The sequence below is a fragment of the Colobus angolensis genome, unplaced genomic scaffold (genome assembly GCF_000951035.1).
Source record: "Colobus angolensis palliatus isolate OR3802 unplaced genomic scaffold, Cang.pa_1.0 Scaffold461, whole genome shotgun sequence".
NCBI lineage: Eukaryota > Metazoa > Chordata > Mammalia > Primates > Cercopithecidae > Colobus > Colobus angolensis.
The window spans coordinates 827,350-848,126 of NW_012118055.1; the positions used below are offsets into that span (position 1 = coordinate 827,350).

A 20,777-nucleotide genomic window follows, 5' to 3' on the forward strand; every position below is an offset into this window, starting at 1 on the left:
ACTGTAGCATCAGAAGAACTGATTTCAAAGCCAGTTTCGTTGGTCAGCATGGTTAAAACTTCAGAAGGATCCTGTGCTCTTAGGCTTTCCACAACCTTGATATCCAGCGGAGTTCTGGGTCCTGTTTTGGAGGATTGGGTGGCACTGTTGTAATGAGAATCTTCACTGTAGCATCAGAAGAACTGATTTCAAAGCCAGTTTCGTTGGTCAGCATGGTTAAAACTTCAGAAGGATCCTGTGCTCTTAGGCTTTCCACAACTTTGTTCCCCAGGGCAGCAACAGCTTCCAATGTTGGCAGGATCTTAAGTATCACCACTAGGTCAGCCACATTGTGTCCTGTAGTCATTGTCCCCTTTTTATAGGATCCCACCTGTCGAACTTCTTCAATTTGCACTTCAAATGTCCCTGGAGCCACAGTCAGATTATCAATCACATTGTTTATTTTTGTCACCAGAGAAAGGATAGACGCCTGTTCAGCAGAATTAGGAGCCAGGTCCTGATTCCTCTTCAGCAAGGCCTCACTGAAGGAAGTTTCATCAGGTGCTGGCTTGACCCGGGGGAAGGCCATTTCACACAAATAGAAGTCAAATGGGATATGTGGTACAAAGGGCCTGAACCCTCCTCCTGGGCCTCCTCTGGAACCAAAGCACCCACCACGACCACGGCCTCTGTCACCCCTCATGGCACCTTAAAACACGAACAATGGAGGCTGCACCAACCGCCCCTTTCCTCTGAGGAGCAGACAACTGAACTTACACCGTTCTTTTCATGGCGCAGTTTGCTAACACAATTTTCGTGGAATCTGCAAAGGGATATTTGCGAGCAAATTGAGGATTATAGTGAAAGAGTAAATATCCTCATAGTAAAACGAGAAAGAAGCGTTCTGAGAAACTGTTTCATTATGTGTGAATTCATCTCACAGAGTTACACCTTTCTTTTCATGGAGCAGATTGCTAACACTGTTTTCGTTGAGTCTGCAAAGGGATATTTGGTAATGCATTGAGGCCTATGGTGGAAAAGGAATTATCCTCAGATAAAAAGTAGAAAGAAGCTTTCTGAGAAAGTTCTTCGTATTGTGTGAATTCATCTCACAGAGTTGCAGATTTCTTTTCATGGATCAGTTTGCTAACACAGTTTTCGTGGAATCTGCAAAGGGATATTTGGGAGCACATTGAGACATGTAGTGAAATAGAATATATCCTCATAGGAAAACCAAAAAGAAGCTTTCTAAGAGACTGTTTTGTAATGTGTGAATTCACCTCACAGAGTTACACTGTACATTTCATTGAGCAGTTTGATAACACTGTTTTCATGGAATCTGCACTAGGGTATTTGAGAGCGCTTTGAAAACTATGATGACAAAGAAATTATCTTCAGAGAAATACCAAAAAGAAGCCTTCTGAGAAATTACTTTGTGATGTGTGAATTCAACTCACATACTTACACTGCTCTTTTCATTGAGCAGTTTTTTAACACTGTTTTCTTGGAAATTAGAGTGAGATATTTTGGAGCACATTGAAACTTATTGTGGAAAGGGAAATATCCTCAGACAAAAACTAGAAATATACTATCTGAGAAACTTTTTTGTTATTTTTGAATTCATATCAGAGAATTATACGATTCTTTTCTTAGATCAGATTGGTAGCACTGTTTTTAGGGAATCTGAGAAGGGATATTTTGGATCCCATTGATGCCTTTGGTGAGAAGGGAAATATCCTCAGTTAAAAACTATATTGAAGCTTACTGAGAAAGTTATTTTTGATGTTTCAATTCATCTCACAGAGTTACAACTTTCTTTTCATGGAACAGTCTGATAACACTCTTTGTGGGGAATCTGCAAAGTGATATTTGGGAGCACATTGAGATCTATAGTTAAAAAAGAAGTATCCTCAGATAAAAACCAGAAAAAACGTTTTCTGAGAAACTGCTTTGTGATGTGTGAATTCATCTCAAATAGTTACACCCTTCTATTCACTGAGCAGCTTGATAACCAGTTTTCGTGAATTCTACAGTAGGATATTTGGGAGATCATTGAAGCCTATGGTGACAAAGGAAATATACTCAGATAAAAACCAAAAAGAAGCTTTCTGAGAAACTGCATTGTGTTGTCAATTCATCTCACAGGATTACACTGCTCTTTACATTGTGCAGTTTACTAACACTGTTTTCTTGCAATCTGCAATGAGATATTTCGAAGTGCATTGAATCTTTGGTGATAAAGGGAATATCCTCATATGAAAGCTAGAAATAGGATTTCTGAGAAACCACTTTGTGATGTGTTAATTCATCTCACAGTGTTACACAATTCTTCTCATGGATCACTTTGTTGGCACTGTTTTTGTGGTATCTGAGAAGGGATAATTTGGATCTCATTGAAGCCTATGGTGACTAAGGAAATGTCCCCAGATAAAAGCTGGTAAGAAGCATTCTGAGAAATTTCTTTATGATATGTGAATGCGTCTCACCAGGCTACAACTTTCTTTTTATGGAGCAGTTTGCTAACACTGTTTTTGTGAAATCTGCAAGGGGACATTTTCGAGTGCATTGAGGCTATAGTGAGAAAGGAAATATCCTCAGAAAAAAATGAGAAAGAAGATTTCTCTAAAACTGCTTCATGATGTGTGTATTCATCTCACAGAGCTACACCATTCTTTTCAATGAGCAGTTTGATAACACTTTTCTCGTGGAATCTGCAATAGGATATTAGGGAGAACAATGAAGCCTGTGGTGACAAAGGATATATCCTCAGATAAAAACCAAAAAGGAGCTTTCTGAGAAACTGCATTGTGTTGTGTCAATTCATCTCACAGAGTCACACTCTTCTTTTAATCGAACAGTTTACTAACACTGTTTTCTTGGAATCAGCAATAGGATATTATGGACCGCATTGAAGCTTATGGTGACAGAGGAAATATCCTCAGACAAAAACTAGAAGGAAGCTTTCTGAGAAACTGCTTTATGAAAACATTACAGGACATTTTGGATCGCCTTGAAGCCTATGGTGACAATGGAAATATCCTCAGTTGAAAATTATAATGAAGCTTTCTGAGAAACTTCTTTATGATGTGGGAATTCATTTTACACTGTTACCCCTTTCTTTCATGGAGCAGTTTGCTGACTGTTTCTGTGGAATCAGCAAAGGGATGTTTTGGAATGCATTGAAGCCTATAGTGAAAAGGGAAATATCCTCAGACAAAAGCTAGAAAGAAGATTTCTGAGAAACTGCTTGATGATGTGTGAACTCATCTCACGGAGGTACACTGTTCTCTTCATTTAGCAGTCTGCCTACAGTGTTTTATTGAAATTTGTCATGGGATATTTGGAGTGCATTGAAGCTTACAGTGACAAAAAAAATCCTCAGACAAAAACGAGAAGGAAGCTGTCTGAGAAACTGCTTTGTGATTTCTGTATTAATATCACAGAGTTACACGATTTCTTTCATGGAGCAGTTTGCTATCACTGTTTTTGGGGAATCTGTGATTGGATATTTTGCATCACATTGAAGATTATGTTGACAAAGGAATTGTCCTCAGGTAAAAATTATAAAGAAGCTTTCTGAGAAACTTCTTTGTGATGTGAGAATTCATTTCATAGGGTTACCCCTTCCTTTCCATGAAGCAGTATGCTAGCACTGTTTTCGTGGAATCTGCAAAGGGATATTTGGAAGCGAATTTAGGTGTATGGTGAAAAAGGAAATATCTTCAAAATAAAACTAGAAAGAAGCTTTCTGAGAATCGGCTTTGTGATGGGTGAATTCATCTCACAGTGTTACACTGTTTGCTTCAGTTAGCAGTCTGCTAACACTGCTGTCTTGTAACTGCAATGGGATATTTCCAAGTGCATTGAAGCTTATGGTGACAAAGGAAATATCATCATATAAAAACTAGAGAGAGCTTTTCTGAGAATCTGCTTTGTGATGTTTGAATTCATGGCACAGAGTTACACTGTTATTTTCATGGAGGAGTTTACTAACACTGTTTTCTTTAAATCTACAATGGCATATTTTGGAACATATTTAAGCTTTTGGTGACCAGGGAAATATCCTCATACAAAAACTAGAAAAAAGCAATCTGAGAAACTGCTTTATGATGTGTTAATTCATGTCACAGAGTTACATGATTCCTTTCATGGATGAGTTTGGTAGCACTGTTTTTGGGGTATCTGAGAAAGGATATTTAGGATCACCATGAGGCCTATGGTGACTAAAGGAATATCCTCAGATAAAAACTAGAATAAAGCTCTCTGAGAAACTTCTTTGGGATGTGTGAATTCAACTCACAGAGATACACCTTTCGTTTCATGGAGCAGTTTGATAGCCCTGTTTTTGGGGAATCTGCAAAGGGATATTTGGGAGCACATTGAGGCCTATGGTATCAAAGGAAATATCCTCATATTAAAACTAGAAAGAAGCTTTCAGAGAAACTGTTTTGTAATGTGTGAATTCATCTCACAGTGGTACACAATTATATTCATTGAGCAGTTTGATAATACTGTTGTCTTGGAATGTACAATAGTATATTTGGGAGTGCATTGAAGCCTATGGTAACAAAGGAAATATCCTCAGATGAAAACCAAAAATAAGCTTTCTGAGAAACTGTTATGTGATGTGTTAACTCATCTCACAGAGTTACACTATTCTTTTCATGGAACAGTTTGGTAGCACTGTTTTGAGGAATCAGCAAAGGGATATTTTCGATCATATTGAAGCCTAAGGTGACACAGGAAATATCCTGAGTTAAAATCTAGAAAGAAGCTTTCTGGAAACTCCTTTGTGATGTGTGAATTCATCTCACAGCATTACACGTTTCTTTTTATGGAGCTGTTTCCTAACATTCTATTTGTGGAATCTACAAACTGGTATTTGGGAGCACATTGAGGCCTATGGTGAAAAAGGGCATATCTTCATAGGAAAACTAGAAAGAAGCCTTCTGAGAAACTGCTTTGCGATGTGTGAATTCATCTCACAGAGTTACACTGTTCTTCTCCATGCGTAATTTGCTAAGACTGTTTTCTTGGAATCTGAAATGGAATATTCAGGAGTGCATTGAAATTTATGGTGACGAAGAAAGTATCCTCATATAAAAAATAGAAAGAAGCTTTCTGAGAAACTGCTTTGTGATGTGTTAATTCATCTCACAGGGTTATACGATTCTTTTCATGGATCAGTTTGGTAGTATTGTTTTTGGTGAATCTGAGTCAGGATATTTTGGATCACTTTGAACACTGTGGTGACAAAGGAAATATCGTCAGATTAAAACTATGAAGAATATTTCTGAGAAAGTTCTTTGTCATGTGTGAATTCATCTCACAGAGTTACATCTTTCCTCTCATGGATCAGTTTGCTAACACTGTTTTCATGGAATCTGCAAAGGGACATTTATGAGTACATTGAGTACTGTGGTTAAAAAGGAATTATTCTCAGATAAAAGCTAGAAATAAATTTTCTAAGAAACTGCTTCATGATGTGTGAATTCATTTCACAGAGTTACACTGTTCTTTTCATAGAACAGTTTGTTTGGAAACCCTATTTTCTTGGAATCTGCAATGGGATTTTTCAGAGTACATTGAAGCTTAAGGTGACAAACGAAATACCATCATATAAAAAATAGAAAGAAGCTTTCTGAGAAACTGCTTTGTGATTTGTGAATTTATCTCACAGATTTACATGATTCTTTTCATGGAGCACAGTGGTAGCACTGTTTTGTGGAACATGAGGAGGAATATTTTTGATTGCATTGAAGTCTACTGTGATGAAAGAAATGTCCTCAGATTAAAACTAGAAAGAAGCTTTCTGAGATCCCACACTGTAATGTGTTTATTCATTTCAAAGAGTTACATGATTCTTTCCATGGATCATTTTTGTAGCACTGTGTTTGAGGAATCTCAGAAAGGATACTTTGGATAGCATTAAAGCCTAAGGTGATGGAGGAAATATCCTCAGATAAAAACTAGAACGAAAGTTTTTGAGAAAGTTCTTTGTGATGTATGAATTGAACTCACAGAGTTACAGCTTTCTTTTCATAGAGCAGTTTGCTAACACTTTTTCTTGGAATCTGCAATGGGATATTTCAGAGCACATTGGGGCGTTTGGTGAAAATGGAAACAGCCTCAGATAAAAACTAGAAAGAAGCTTTCTGTGAAACTGCATTGTGATGTGTGAATTCATCTCACAGAGTTAGACCGTTCTTCTCATTCAGCAGTTTGATAAGTCTTGATAACAGTTTGATAACAGCAGTTTGATAAGTCTTGATGACAGTTTGATAAGTCATGAATCACTTTGGTAGCACTGTTTTTGGGGAATCAAAGAAGGTATATTTTGGATTAAATTGAAGCCTATGGTGACAAGGGAAACATCCTCAGATAATAACTAGAAAAAAGCTTTCTGATAAAGTTCTTTGTGATGTGTGAATTCATCTCACAGATTTACACCTTTATTTTCATGTAGCAGTATGCTAACACTGTTTTTTTGGAATCTGTATTGGGATACTTCATTGCGCATTGAAGCTTACATTGACAAAGGAAATATATTAATATAAAAATTAGAAAGTAGCTTTCTGAGAAACTTCTTTGTGATGTGTTAATTCATCTCACAGAGTTACATGGTTCTTTTCATGGATCAATTCTTTAGCATTGGTTTTCGGGTATGTGAGTAGAGATATTTTGGATAGCACTGAAGCCTAGGATAACAAAGAAATTATCCTCAGATAAAAGCCAGAAAGAAACTTTCTGAGAAAGGTTTTTTGGGATGTTTGATTTCATCTCACAGAGTTACACCTTTTTTTTTCATGGAGCAGTGTGTTTAACACTGTTTTCATGGAATCTGCAAGGGGATATCTAGGAGCATACTGAGACCTATATTGAAAAAGGAAATATCCTCAGATAAAAACTACAAAGAATATTTCTGAGAAACTTGTTTGTTATGGGTGAATTCTATTCACATTGTTACACCTTACTTTTCTTTGAGACGTTTGATAACACTGTTTTCCTGGAGTCTGCAATGGGATATTTGGGAGTGCATCAAAGCCTACGGTGACAAAAGAAATATCCCCATAGAAAAACCAAAAAGAAGCTTTCTGAGAAACTGCTCTGTGATGTGTGAATTCAACTCACAAAGTTGCAGTGTACTTTTCATTGAACAGTTTGCTAACACTGTTTTCTTGCAATCTACAATGGGATAGTTCAGAATGCATTAAAGTTTATTGTGAAAAAGTGAGTATCCTCAGACAAAAACTAGATAGAAACATTCTGAGAAACTGTTTGCTGATTTGTGAATTCATCACACAGTGTTACATGGTTCTTCTCATGGATCAGTTTGATAGAACTTTTTATGGGGAATCTGAGAAGGGATATTTTGGATCGCATTGAAGCCTATGGTGACAAAGGAAATATTCTCAGATAAAAACTATGAAAACTATAAAGAAGCTTTCTGAGAAAGTTCTTTTTGATGTGTGAATTCATCTCACAGAGTTACACGTCTCTTTACATGAAGAAGTTTGCTAACACTGTTTTGGTGAAATCTGCAAGTGGATATTTGGGAGTGCATTGAGGTCGATACTGAAAAAGGAAATATCCTCATAGAAAAACTAGAAAGAAGCTTACTGAGAATCAGATTTGTGATGTTTGAATTCAATGCACAGAGTTTCACTGTTGTTTCCATGGAGTAGTTAGCTAACACTGCTTTCTTGGAATCTACAATGGCATATTTCAGAGTGCAGTGAAGCTTAGTGTGAAAAAGGAAATATCCTCAGGCAAAAACTAGAAAGAAACTTTCAGAGAAACTGCTTGTGGTATGTGAATTGATGTCAGAGAATTACAGAGTTCTTTTCATTGAGCAGTTTGCTAACACTGTTTTCTTAGAATTTGCAATGGGATATTTCAGAGCGCATTGAAGCTTATGGTGACAAAGGAAATATACTCATATAAAAACTAGAAAGAAGCTTTCAGAGAAATCACTTTGGGATGTGTTAATTCATCTGACAAAGGTACACGATTGTTTTCATGGATCAGTTTGGTAGCAGTGTTATTGGGGAATCTAAGAAGGAATATTTTGGATCACATTGAAGCCTATGGTGACTGAGGACATATCCTCAGATAAAAACTAGAAAGAGTCTATATGAGAAAGTTCTTTGTGATGTGTGAATTCATTTCACAGAGTTACACTTTTCTTATGATGGGGGAGTTTGCTCACACAGTTTTTGTGGAATTGGCAAAGGAATATTTGGGAATGCATTGAGACCTATAGTGAAACAGGAAATATCCTCATAGGAAATCCGAAAGGAAGCTTTCTGAGAAACTGTTTTGTAATGTGTGAATTCATCTCACAGGGGTACACCATTATTTTTATTGAGCAGTATGAAACACTGTTTTTGTGGAATTCACAATACGATATTTGGGAGCGTATTGAAGCCTTAGGTGACAAAGGAAATATCCTCATAGAAAATTCAAAAAGAAGCTTTCTGAGAGACTGCTTTGTGATGTGTGAATTCAGTTCACAGAGTTACAGTCCTCCTTTCGTTGAGCAGTTTGCTAACATTGTTTTCATGGAACATGCAATGAAATATTTTGGAGTGCATTGAAACTTGTTGTGAAAAAGGAAATATAATCAGACAAAGACTAGAAATACATTTTCTGAGAGACAGCTTTGTTATTTTTGAATTCATCTCACTGAGTTACATGATTCTTTTCATAGATCAGTTTGATAGCACTATTTTGGGCAAGCTGAGAAGGGATATTTGGGATATCATTGAAGTCTGTTTTATCTAGGGAAATATCCTCAGAATAAAAGTATAAACGAGCTTTCTGAGTAACTACTTTGTGATGTGTGAATTCGTCTCACAGAGATACATCTTTGTTTTCATGGAGCAGTTTGCTCAAACTGTTTTCGTGGAATCTTTAAAGGGATATTTGAGAACGCATTGAGGTCTCTGGTGAAAAGGAAATCTACTCAGATAAAAATTAGAAAGAAGTTTTCTGACAAACTGATTTGTGATGGATGAATTCGTCTCACAGAACTACACTGTGCTTTTCTTTGTGCCGTTTGATAGCAGTGTTTTCCTGGAGTCTGCAATAGAATATTTGGCAGAGTATTGAAACCTATGGTGACAGAGGAAATATCCTCAGACAAAAATTTGAAAGAATCCTTCTGAGAAACTGCTTTGTGATATATGAATTCATCTCACAGCATTACCCTGTTCTTTTCATTAAGCAGTCTGCTAATGCTGTTTTCTTGGAATCTGCAATGGGATATTTTGGAGCGTATGGAAGCTTATGGTTACAGAGTAACACCTTTCTTTTCATGGAGCAGTTTGGTAGCCCTGTTTTTGGGGCATCTGAGAAGGACTCTTTTGGATCACAGTGAAGCTTTTGGTGTCAAAGAAAATATCCTCAGATTAAAACTAGAAAGAAGCATTCAGAGAGACTTATTTGTGATGTGTGAATTCATCTCATGGAGTTACACCTTTCTTTTCGTGGACCAGTTTGCTAACACTATTTTCTTGGAGTCTGCAATGGGATATTTGGGAGTGAACTGAGGCCTATGGTGAAAAAAGAAATATCCTCAGATTAAAATTAGAAAGAAGGTTTCTGAGAACTTGCTTTGTGAAGTGTGTATTCATCTCACAGAGTTACACTGTTGTTTTCATTGAGCAGTTTGCTAACACTGTTTTCTAGGTATCTGCAGTGGGATACGTAGGAGTGCATTGAAGTTCATGGTGAAAAGGAAATTCATTCATATAAAAACTGGAAAGAAGCTTTCTGAGAAACTTCTTTGTGATGTATTAATTCATCTCACAGTGTTACATGATTCTTTTCATGGATCAAGTTTTTAGCACTGTTTTTGGGGAATCTGAGTAGGAATATTTTGGATCGCATTGAATCCTATGGTGACAAAGGAAGTATCCTCAGATAAAAACTTGAAAGACGCTTTCTGAGAAATAACTTTGTGATATGTGAATTCATCTCATAGTCACACCACTGTTTTTATGGAGCAGTTTGGTAGCACTGTTTTTGGGGAATCTGGGAAGGGAAATTTTGAATTGCATTTAAGCCTCTGGTGAGAACAGATATATCCTCGGATAACCAAAAGAAGCTTTCTGTGAAACTACTGTGTGATGTGTGAATTCTTCCTACAGAGTTATACCATTCTTTTCATTGAGAAGATTGCTTACTCTTTTTCATGGAATTTGCAATAGGATATTACAGAGCCCTCTGAGGAATATGGTGTAAAAGAATATATGCTGAGTGAAAAACTAGAAGGAAGCTTTCTGAGAAACAGCTTTGTGATGTGTGAATTCATCTCACATAGTTACACCTTTCTTTTCAAGGACAATTTTGGTAGCACTGTTTTTGAGGAATCTGAGAAGAGATATTTTGAATTGCATTGAAACCTACTGTGACAAAGGAAATATCCTCAGACAGAAATCAAATAGAAGCTATCTGAGAAACTGCTTTGTGATGTGTGAATTCAACTCAGAGATTTACACCTTTCTTTTAATTGAGCAGTATGCTAACAGTGTTTTCTTGGAAAATGCAATGGGATATTTCTGAGAGCATTGACGTTTATAGTGACAAAGCAATTAACCTCAGATAAATCTAAAAAGATGCTTTCTGGAAAAATTATCTGTAATGGGTGAATGATCTCACAGAATACACCTTTCTTTTCATGGGGTAGTTTGTTAACACTCTTTCGTGGAATATGTAAAGGGATATTTGGGACCACATTGAGGCCTATTGGGAAAAGGAACTATGCTTAGATAAAAACTAGAAAGAAGCCCTCTGAGAAACTGCTTTTTGATGTGTGAATTCATCTGACAGAGTTACACTGTTCATTTCATTGAGCAGTTTGCTAACACTCTTTTCTTGGAATTTGCAATGGGATATTATGCATCACATTGAGACCTATAGTGAAAAAGTAAACATCCTCAGATAAAACTAGAATGAAGTTGTCTGAGAAAGTGATTTGTGATGTGTGAATTCATGTTAATGAGTTACACTGTTCTTTTCATTCACCAGTTTGATAACACTGTTTTCCTGGAATCTGCAATAGGATATTTGGGAGCACACTGAAGCCAATGGTGACAAAAGTAATATCCACGGAGAAAAACTAGAAAGAATATTTCTGAGAAACTGCTTTGTCATTTAAGAATTCACCTCACCGAATTACACAATTCTTTTCATGGAGAAGTTTGGTCTTAATGTTTTTTGGGAATCTGAGAAGGGATATATTGGATCGCATTGAAGCCTATGTTGACAAAGGAAATATTCTCAGACAAAAGGTAGAAAGAAGCTTTCTGAGAAGGGACTTTGTTTTGTGTGAATACATCTCACGGAGTTACACCTCAATTTTCATGTAGCAGTTTGCTAACACTGTTGTAGTGGAATGCCAATTGATATTTCAGAGTACATTGAGGCCTACGGTGAGAAAGGAAATATCCTCAGACAGAAAGTTGAAGGAAGCTTTCTGAGAAACTCCTTGGTGATGTCTTAATTCATCTCACAGAGTTACACAGTTCTTTTCCTGGAGAAGTTTGCTAACACTGTTTTCTTGGAATCTGCAATGGGATATTTCGGATTGCGTTGAAGCTTAATATGACAAAGGAAACATTCTCAGACAAAAAATATAAAGACAATTTCTGAGAAACTGCTTTTTGATTTCTGAATTCATATCACAGACTTACACGATCCTTCTCATGGAGCAGTTTGGTAACACTGTTTTTGGGGAATCTGAGAAGGGATATTTTGGATCACATTGAAGCCTATGGTGAAAAAGAAAGTATCCTCAGATAAAAACTAGAATGAAGCTTTCTGAGAAAGACTTTGTGATATGTGAATTCATCTTACATCTTTACACCTTTCTTTTCATGGAACAGTTTGCATAAACTGGTTTCATGGAATGTGCCATGGGATATTTGGGAGCACATTGAGGCCGATGGTGTAAAAGGAAATATCCTCAGATAAAAACTAGAAGGAAGCTTTCTGAGAAAACACTTTGTGATACATTAATTCATCTCAAAGAGTTAAATGATTACTTTCATAGATCAGTTTGGGAGCTCATTTGGGGAATCTGTAAAGGGATATTTTGGATCACTTTGAAGCCTATGGTGACAAAGTAACTATCCTCAGAAAAAAACTAGAAAGAATCTTTCTGAGAAACTTATTTGTGACGTGTGAATTCATCACACAGAGTTACACTTTTCTTTTCAAGGAACAGTTTTCTAACACTCTTGTCGTGGAATTGGCATAGGGATATTTGGGAGTACATTAAGATCTGTTGTGAAAAATTACATATCCTCAGATATAAATGAGAAAGAAGCTTTCAGATAAACGGCTTTCTGATTTGTTAATTTATCTCACAGAGTTACTTGATTCTTTTCATATATCAGTTTTGTAACACTGTTTTTGGGGAGTCTGAGAAGGGATATTTTGGATCTCTTTGAAGCCTATTGTGACAAAGGAAATACTCTCACATCAAAACTAGAAGGGAGCATTCTGAGAAATTTCTTTGTTAAGTGAGAATTCATGTCACAGAGTTGGACTTTTCTTTTCAAGGAGTAGTTTGCTAACATTGTTTTCGTGTAGTCTGCAAAGGAATATTTGCAAGCACATTGAGGCCTCAGGTGCAAAACTAAATGTCCTCAGATAAAAACTAGAAAGAAGCTTTCTGAGAGACTGCTTTGAGATGTGTGAATTCATCACACAGAATTACAGGACTCTTTTCATAGATCAGTTTGGTGGCACTATTTTTGGGGATTCTGAGAAGGGATATTTTGAATTCCACTGAAGCCTACATTGAAAAAGGAAATATCCTCAGAAAAGAAACCAAAAAGAAACTTTCTGAGAAAATTTTTCGTGATGTTCAAGTTCATCTCACAAAGTTACACTTTTTTTTCATGGAGTCATTTGGTAACACTATTTTCGTGAAATATGCAAAGAGATTTTGGGAGCATATTGAGGACTATAGGCAAAATGGAAATATCCTCAGACAAAAACTAGAAAGAAGTTTTCTGAGAAACTGCTTTGTTATGTGTGAATTCACCTCATAGAGTTACATCATCTTTTCATTGAGCACTTTGATACCACTGTTTTCATGGAGTCTGCAATAGGTTATTTGGGAACACATTGAGTGCTATGGTGACAAAGCCAATATCCTCAGATAAAAACCAACAAAAAGTTTTCTGAGAAACTGCTTTTTGTTGTTTAAATTCATTTCACAGAGTTACACTGTTCTTTTAATTGAGCAGTTTGCTGACACTGTTTTCTTGGAATCTGTAATGGGGTATTTCAGAGTGCATTGAAGCTTATGGTGACAAACGAAATATCCTTAGACAAAAAATAGAAAGAAACTTTCTGAGAAACTGATCTTTGAATTGTGAATTCATCATACTGAGTTACACCTTTCTTTCCATGGAGCAGTTTACTAACACTGTTCACATGGAAACTGTAAAGTGATATTTGGGTGCAACTTGAGGCCTATGGTGAAATAGGAAATATCTTCAGGTAAAAACTAGAAAGAAGCTTTCTGAGAAACTGCTTTGTGATGTGTGAATTCATATCAGAGTTACACTGTTCTTTTCATTGAGTAGTTTGCTAACAGTGTTTTCGTGTTATCCACAAAGGAATATATGGGAGCGCATTGAGATATTTGGTGATAAATTAAATATCTTCAGATAAAAACTAGTGGAAAGGTGCCTGAGAAACTGCTTTGTGTTGTGTTAATTCACCTGACAGAGTTACATGATTCCCTTCATGGAGCAGTTTGGTAGCACTTTTTTTGGGGTATCTGAGAAGGGATATTTTGGATCACCTTGAAGACTATAGTGAAAAAGAAAATATCCTCAGAAAAAAAGTAGAAAGAAGCTTTCTGAGAAAGGACATTGTGATGTGTGAATTCACGCCACAGTGTTACACCTTTCTTTTCATGTAGCAGCCTGCTAATATTGTTTTCTTTGAATCTACAGTGGGATATTTGGGAGTGCATTGAGGTTTGTAGTGAAAAAGGAAATATCCTAAGATAAAAACTAGAAAGAAATTTTCTGAGAAACTACTTTGTGATATGTGAATTCATCTCAGAGAATAATACAGTTCTTTTCACTGAGCAGTTTGGTAACACTGTTTTCATTAAATCTACAATAGGATATTTGGGATCACATTGAGGCCTACGGTGAAAAAGGAAATACACTGAGTTAAAAACTTGAAAAAATCTTCCTGAGAAATTCCTTTTGATGCGTGAATTCATCTCACAGTATCACTCTGTTCTTTTCATTGAGCAGTTTGCTAACATTATTTTCTTGGAATCTACAATTTGATATTTTGGAGTGCATTGAAGCTTATGGTGACAAAGGAATTATCCTCGTAGGAAAAATGTAAAGAAGCTTTCTGAGAAACTGCTTTGTGATGTGGTAATTCATCTCACAGTGTTACACGATTCTTTTCATGGATCTGTTTGGTAGCACTTTTGTTAGGAAACCTGAGAAGGGATATTTTGGATCATAGTGATGCCTATGGTGACAAAGGGAGTATCCTCATATAAAAACCAGAAAGATACTTTCTGAGAAAGACCTTTGTGATGTCTGAATTCATCTCACAGTGTTACACCTCTGTTTTCATGGGGCAGTTTGCTAATCCTGTTTTCATGGAATCTTCAATAGGATATTTTGGTGCACATGGAAGCCTATGGTGACAATGGAATTATTCTCAGACAAACACCAAAAAGAAGCAGTCTGAGAAACTACTTTGTGATGTGTGAATTCATCTCACAGAGTTACACCTCTATTTTCACGGAAAAGTTTGCTAACACTGTTTTTGTGGAATCTGCAAAGGAATATTTGGGAGTACGTTCAGACCTACAGTGAGAAATGAAATATCCTCAGATAGAAACTAGAAGGAAGCTTTCTGAGAAGCTGTTTTGTGATATGTGAATTCAACTTACAGAGTTACACTGTACTTTGCATTGATCAGTTTGCTTACATATTTTTCTTGGAATCTGAACTCTGATATTTCTTAGCACATTGAAGTTTACAGTGACAAAGGAAATATACTCATAGATAAACCAAGAAGAAGCTTTCTGAGACACTGTTTGTGATGTGTGAATTCATCTCACAGAGTTACAGCATTCATTTCATTTAGTAGTTTGATCACACTCTTATTGTGGAAACTCCTATAGGATATTTGGGAGTGCATTGAAGCCTTGGTGACGAAACATATATCCTCATAGATAAACGAAAAATAAGCTTTCTGAGATACTGCTTTCTGTTATGTGAATTCCTTTCACAGTGTTATACTGTTGTTTTCATTGAGCAGTTTCCTAGCACTGCTTTCTTGGTATCTTAAAAGGGATATTTTGGAGCACAGTGAAAATTATGCTGACATAGGAACTGTCTTCATAGAAAAAGTAAAAAGAAGCTTTCTGAGTAACCACTTTGTGATGTACTAATTCATCTCACAGAGTTACACGATTGTTTTCATGGATCACTCTGACAGCACTGTTTTTGGGGAATCTGAAAAGGGATATTTTGGATCACATTGAACCCTATGGTGACAAACAAAATATCCTCACATAAAAACTAGAAAGAAGCTTTATGAGAAACTGTTTTGCAATGTGTGAATACATCTCACAGAGTTACACATTTCTTTCTTTGCATGGAGTGGTTGATGACAGTGTTTTCGTGGAAACTGCAAAGGGATATCTGGGAGCATATTGATGCTTATGGTGAAAAATGAAATATCCTCAGATAAAAACAAGAATGTAGCTGTCTGAGAAACCATTTTGTAACGTGTGAATTCATCTCACAGAGATACAGAATTTTTTTCATGAATTATTATGATAGCACTGTTTTTGGGGTATTGGAGGAGGGATATTTTAGATCTCATTGAATCCTATGCTGACAAAATAAATATCCTCAGATAAAAACTGGAAAGAAGCTTTCTGAGAATTTGCTTTGTGATGTGTGAATTCATTTCATAGAAATGTTCTTTCCAGGGAGCGGTTAGCTAACACCGTTTTTGTGGAATCTCCAAAGGTATATTTGGAGCACATGGAGGCCTGTAGTTAAAAAGTAAATATCCTCGGATAAAAACTAGAAAGAAACTTTCTGAGACACTGCTTTGAGATCTTGTTATCTTGTTGAATGACACTGTTCTTTTCAGTGAGTATTTTTTTTTTTGCTAACACTGTTTTCATTTGCTAACACTGTTTTCATGCAATCTACAAAGGTATATTTCAGAGCACAATGAATCTTAAGGTGACAAAGAAAATACCCTCATACAAAACAGAAAAGAGGCTTTCTGAGAAACCCATTTGTGATGTTTCAATTTTTCCCACTGACCTAAATGATTCTTTTCTGGATCAATTTGGTAGCACTGTTGTGGGGAATCCAAGAAGGGATATTTTTGATTGCACTGAAGCCTAAGTGACAAAGGTAATATATTCATATAAAAAATAGAAATAGGCCGGGCGTGGTGGCTCAAGCCTGTAATCCCAGCACTTTGGGAGGCCAAGATGGGTGGATTACGAGGTCAGGAGATTGCGACCATCCTGGCTAACCCAGTGAATCCCCGTCTCTACTGAAAAAAAAATACTAAAAACTAGCCGGACGAGGTGGTGAGCACCTGTAGTCCCAGCTATTCAGGAGGCTGAGGCAGGAGAATGGCATAAACCTGGGAGGCAGAGCTTGCAGTGAGCTGAGATCCAGCCACTGCACTCCAGCCTGGGCTACAGAGTGAAACTCCATCTCAAAAATAAAATAGAAATAAACTTTCAGAGAAAGTTTCTTGTAATGTGTGAATTCACCTCTCAGAGTTGCACCTTTCTTTTCGTGGAGCACTTTGATAACACTGCTTTCTTGGAATCTGAAAAGGGGTATTTGTGAGCTCATTGAAGCTTATGGTAACAAAGGATATGCCCTCATATAAAAACTAGAAAGAAGCTTTCTGAGAAACTGTTTTGTGATGTGTGAATGCATCTTACAGAGTTACACTGTACACTACATTGAGAAGTTTGCTAATGCTCTTTCTTTGGAATATGCAATGGGATATTTCAAAGCACATGGAAGCTTATGGTGACAAAGGAAATATCCTCAGACAAAAACTAGAAAGAAGTTTTCTGAGAAATTACTTTGTGATTTGTGAATTCACCTCACAGAGTCACAGCGTTCTTTTCATTAGGCAGTTTGCAAACACTGTTTTCGTGGAATCTGCAAGGGAAAATTCAGAGTGCATTCAAACTTTTGGTGAAAAAGGGAATATCCTCTGAATAAATCTAGAAAGAATCTGTCTGAGGAACTGCTTTATGATATGTGAATCCACCTCACAGTATTACATGATTCTTTTCATGGAACAGTTTAATAGAAATGTTTTTGTGGAATCTGAGAAGGGATATTTTGGATCTCATTGAAACCTACGGTGACTAAGGAAATATTGTAAGATGAAAACTAGGAACATGCTTTATGAGAAACAGCTTTGTGATGTGTGAATTAATCTCACATAGTACACTGTTCTTTTCATTGAGCAGTTTGCTAACACTGTTTTCATACAATCTGCAAAGGAATTTTTGGAGTGCATTGAGGCTATGTTGAAAAAGAAAATATCCTCAGATAAAAACTGCAAAGAAGCTTTCTGCAAAACTGCTGTGTGATGTGTGAATTCACTTCACAGAGTTACACCATTCTTTTCATAGAGCAGTTTGCTAACACTGTTTTCGAGGATTATGCAAAGGGATAATTTGGAGCACATTGAAGCTAATGGTGACAAAGGAAATATCCTCAGACAAAAACTAGAAAGATGCTTTCTGGGAAGCTGATTTGTGAATTTTGAACTCATCTCACAGAATTACATGATTCTTTTCATTAAGCAGTTTGGTAGCACTGTTTTTGGGGAATTTGAGAAAGGATATTTTGGATTGCAGTGATGCCTATGGTGACAAAGGAAATATCCTCAGTTAAAAACCAAAAAGAAGCTTTCTGAGAAACTGCTTTGTGTTGTGTCAATTCATCTTACAGAGTTATACCTTTCTTTCTATGGAGTCGTTTGCTAACACTGTTTTTGTGGAATCTGCAATAGGATACTTGGAAGCACTTTGAAGCCTATGGTGACTGAGGAAATATCCTCAGACAAAAACAAAAATAATTTTTCTGAAAAACTGCTTTGTGGTGTGTGAATTCATCTCACAGATTTTTGAGTTTTCTATCATGGAGCAGCTTGCTAATACTGTTTTCATGGAATCTGAAAGGGATTATTCACAAGTTCATTGAGGAATATGTTGAAAAAGTAAATATACTCATAAAAAACTAGAAAGAAGCTTTCTGTGAAACTGCTTTGAGATGTGTCAATTCATCTCACACAGTTACACTGTTCTTTTCATTGAGAAGTTTGCTATGCCTTTTTTTGTGGAATCTGCAATGGGATATTCTGGAGTGCATTGAGGAATATGGAGAAAAAGGAAATATCCTCAGATAAATACTACAAAGAAGCTGTCTGAGAAACAGCTTTGTGATGTATGAATTCATCTTACATAGTTGCAGCATTCTCTTCATGGAGCAGTTTGGCAGCACTGTTTTTGGGGAATCTGGGAAGGGATATTATGGATTTCATGGAAGCCTAGGGTGACAAAGAAAATATCCTCAGATAAAAACTAGAAATAAACTTTCTCAGAAACTTCTTTGTGATGTGTGTGTTCATCTCACAGAGTACCACCTTTCTGTTCATAGGACAGATTGCTAACTCAGTTTTGGTGGAATCTGCAAAGGGATGTTTGGGAGTGCATTGAGGCCTATGGTGAAAAAGGAAATATCCTCAGAGGAAAAGTAGAAAGAAGTTTTCTGTGAAACTGCTTTGTGATGTGTGAATTCATCTTACATATTTAGACTGTTCATTTCATTGAGCCATTTGCTAACGCTATTTACGTGGAGTCTACAATGGGATTCTTTGGAGCACATTGAAGCTTATGGTGACAAAGGAAATATCCTCATATAAAGAACAGGAAGAAATTTATTAGAAATTGTTTTGTGATGTGTTAATTCATCTCACAGAGTTACAGGATTATTTTAATGGATCAGCTTTGGGGGAATCAGAGATGGGATATTTTGGATCACATTGAAGCCTACAGTGACAAAGGAGATATCCTCAGACAAAAACTAGGAAGAATCATTCTGAGAAAGTTCTTTGTGATGTTTGATTTAATGTGACAGATTTACACCTTTCCATTCATGAAGCCATTTGCCAACACTGTTTTTTTTGAATCTGCAACGGGATATTTGGGAGTGCATTGAGGCCTGTAGTGAAAAAGGAAATATACTGAGATAAAACCTAGAAAAAAGATTTGTGAGAAACTGCTTTGTGACATGTGAATTCATGTTACAGAGACACACCACTCTTTACATTGAGAAGTTTGATAACACTGTTATTGTGGAATCTGCTATAGGATATTTGAGAATGCAATGAAACCTCTGGTGACAAAGGAAATATTCTCATTTGAAGGCCAAAAAGAAGTTTTCTAAGAAACTGATTTGTGTTATGTCAATTCATCTCATAGAGTTACACCTTTGTTTCCATGGAGAAGTTTGCTAACACTGTTTTCATGGAATCTGCAATAGGATATTTGGGAGCACATTGAAGCCTATGGTGACTGAGAAAATATTCTCAGAGAAAAAACAAAAATAACCTTTCTGAGAAACTGCTTTGTGATATGTGAATTCATCTAACAGATGTACACTGTTTATTTCATGGAGCAGTTTGCTAATACTATTTTCGTGGAATCTGAAAAGGGATATTCGTAAATGCATTGAGGAATATGTTGAAAAGGAAATATACTCTTACAGAAACTAGAAAGAAGCTTTCTGTGAAACTGCTTTGTGATGTGTCAATTTATCTCACAGAGTTATACCGTTCTTTTCATTTATAAGTTTGCCATCACTTTTTTTGTGGAATCTACAATGGGATATTCTGGAGAACGTTGAGGAATATGAAGAAAAAGGAAATATCCTAAGATAAATACTAGAACGATGCTTTCTGATAAACAGCTTTGTGATGTATGAATTCATCTCCCATAGTTACACCATTATTTTCATGGGGCAGTTGGCAGCACTGTTTTTAGGGAATTTGAGAAGGGATATTTTGCATCTCATGGAATCCTGGGGTGACAAAGGAAATGTCCTCAGATAAAAACTAGAAAGAAGTTTCCTCAGGAACTTATTTTTGATGTGTGTATTCATCTCACAGAGTGTAACCTTTCTGTACATGGAGCAGATTGCCAACACAGTTTTGGTGGAATCTGCAATGGGATGTTTGGGAGGGCATTGAGGCCTATGGTGAAAAAGGAAATATCCTCAGAGAAAACGTAGAAAGAAGCTTTCTGAGAAACTGCTTTTTGATATGTAAATTCATCTTGCATACTTACACTGTCCATTTCTTTGACCGTTTGATAACACTGTTTTCCTGGAGTCTACAGTGGGATATTTTGGAGCACATTGAAGCTTATGGTGACAAAGGAAATATCCTCATATAAAAACTAGAAAGAAATTTCTGAGAAACCATTTTGTGATGTGTTAATTCATCTCACTGAGTTACACGATTCTTTTAATGGATCAGCTTTTGGGGATCTGAGAAGCGATATTTTGGATCACACTGAAGCCTATGGTGACAAAGGGATATCCTCAGATAAAGACTAGAAAGAATCATTCTGAGAAAGTTCTTTGTGATGTTAGAATTCATGTCACAGATTAACACCTTTCCATTCATGAAGTGGTTTGCTAACACTGTTTTCATTGAATCTACAAAGGGATATT

The 20,777-nt window shown here is 36.4% G+C and overlaps 1 pseudogene across 1 annotated transcript in view; it reads right to left on the reverse strand.

The window, feature by feature from the left end:
• Positions 1-750, reverse strand: part of LOC105523418 — a 33,627-nt pseudogene extending 32,877 nt beyond the window's left edge. The window contains exon 1 of the transcript XR_001003598.1: positions 3-750. The product of XR_001003598.1 is annotated as an interleukin enhancer-binding factor 2-like (transcript). The remainder of the gene's footprint in view (positions 1-2) is intronic.
• Between the last annotated feature and the right edge of the window lie 20,027 nt (positions 751-20,777).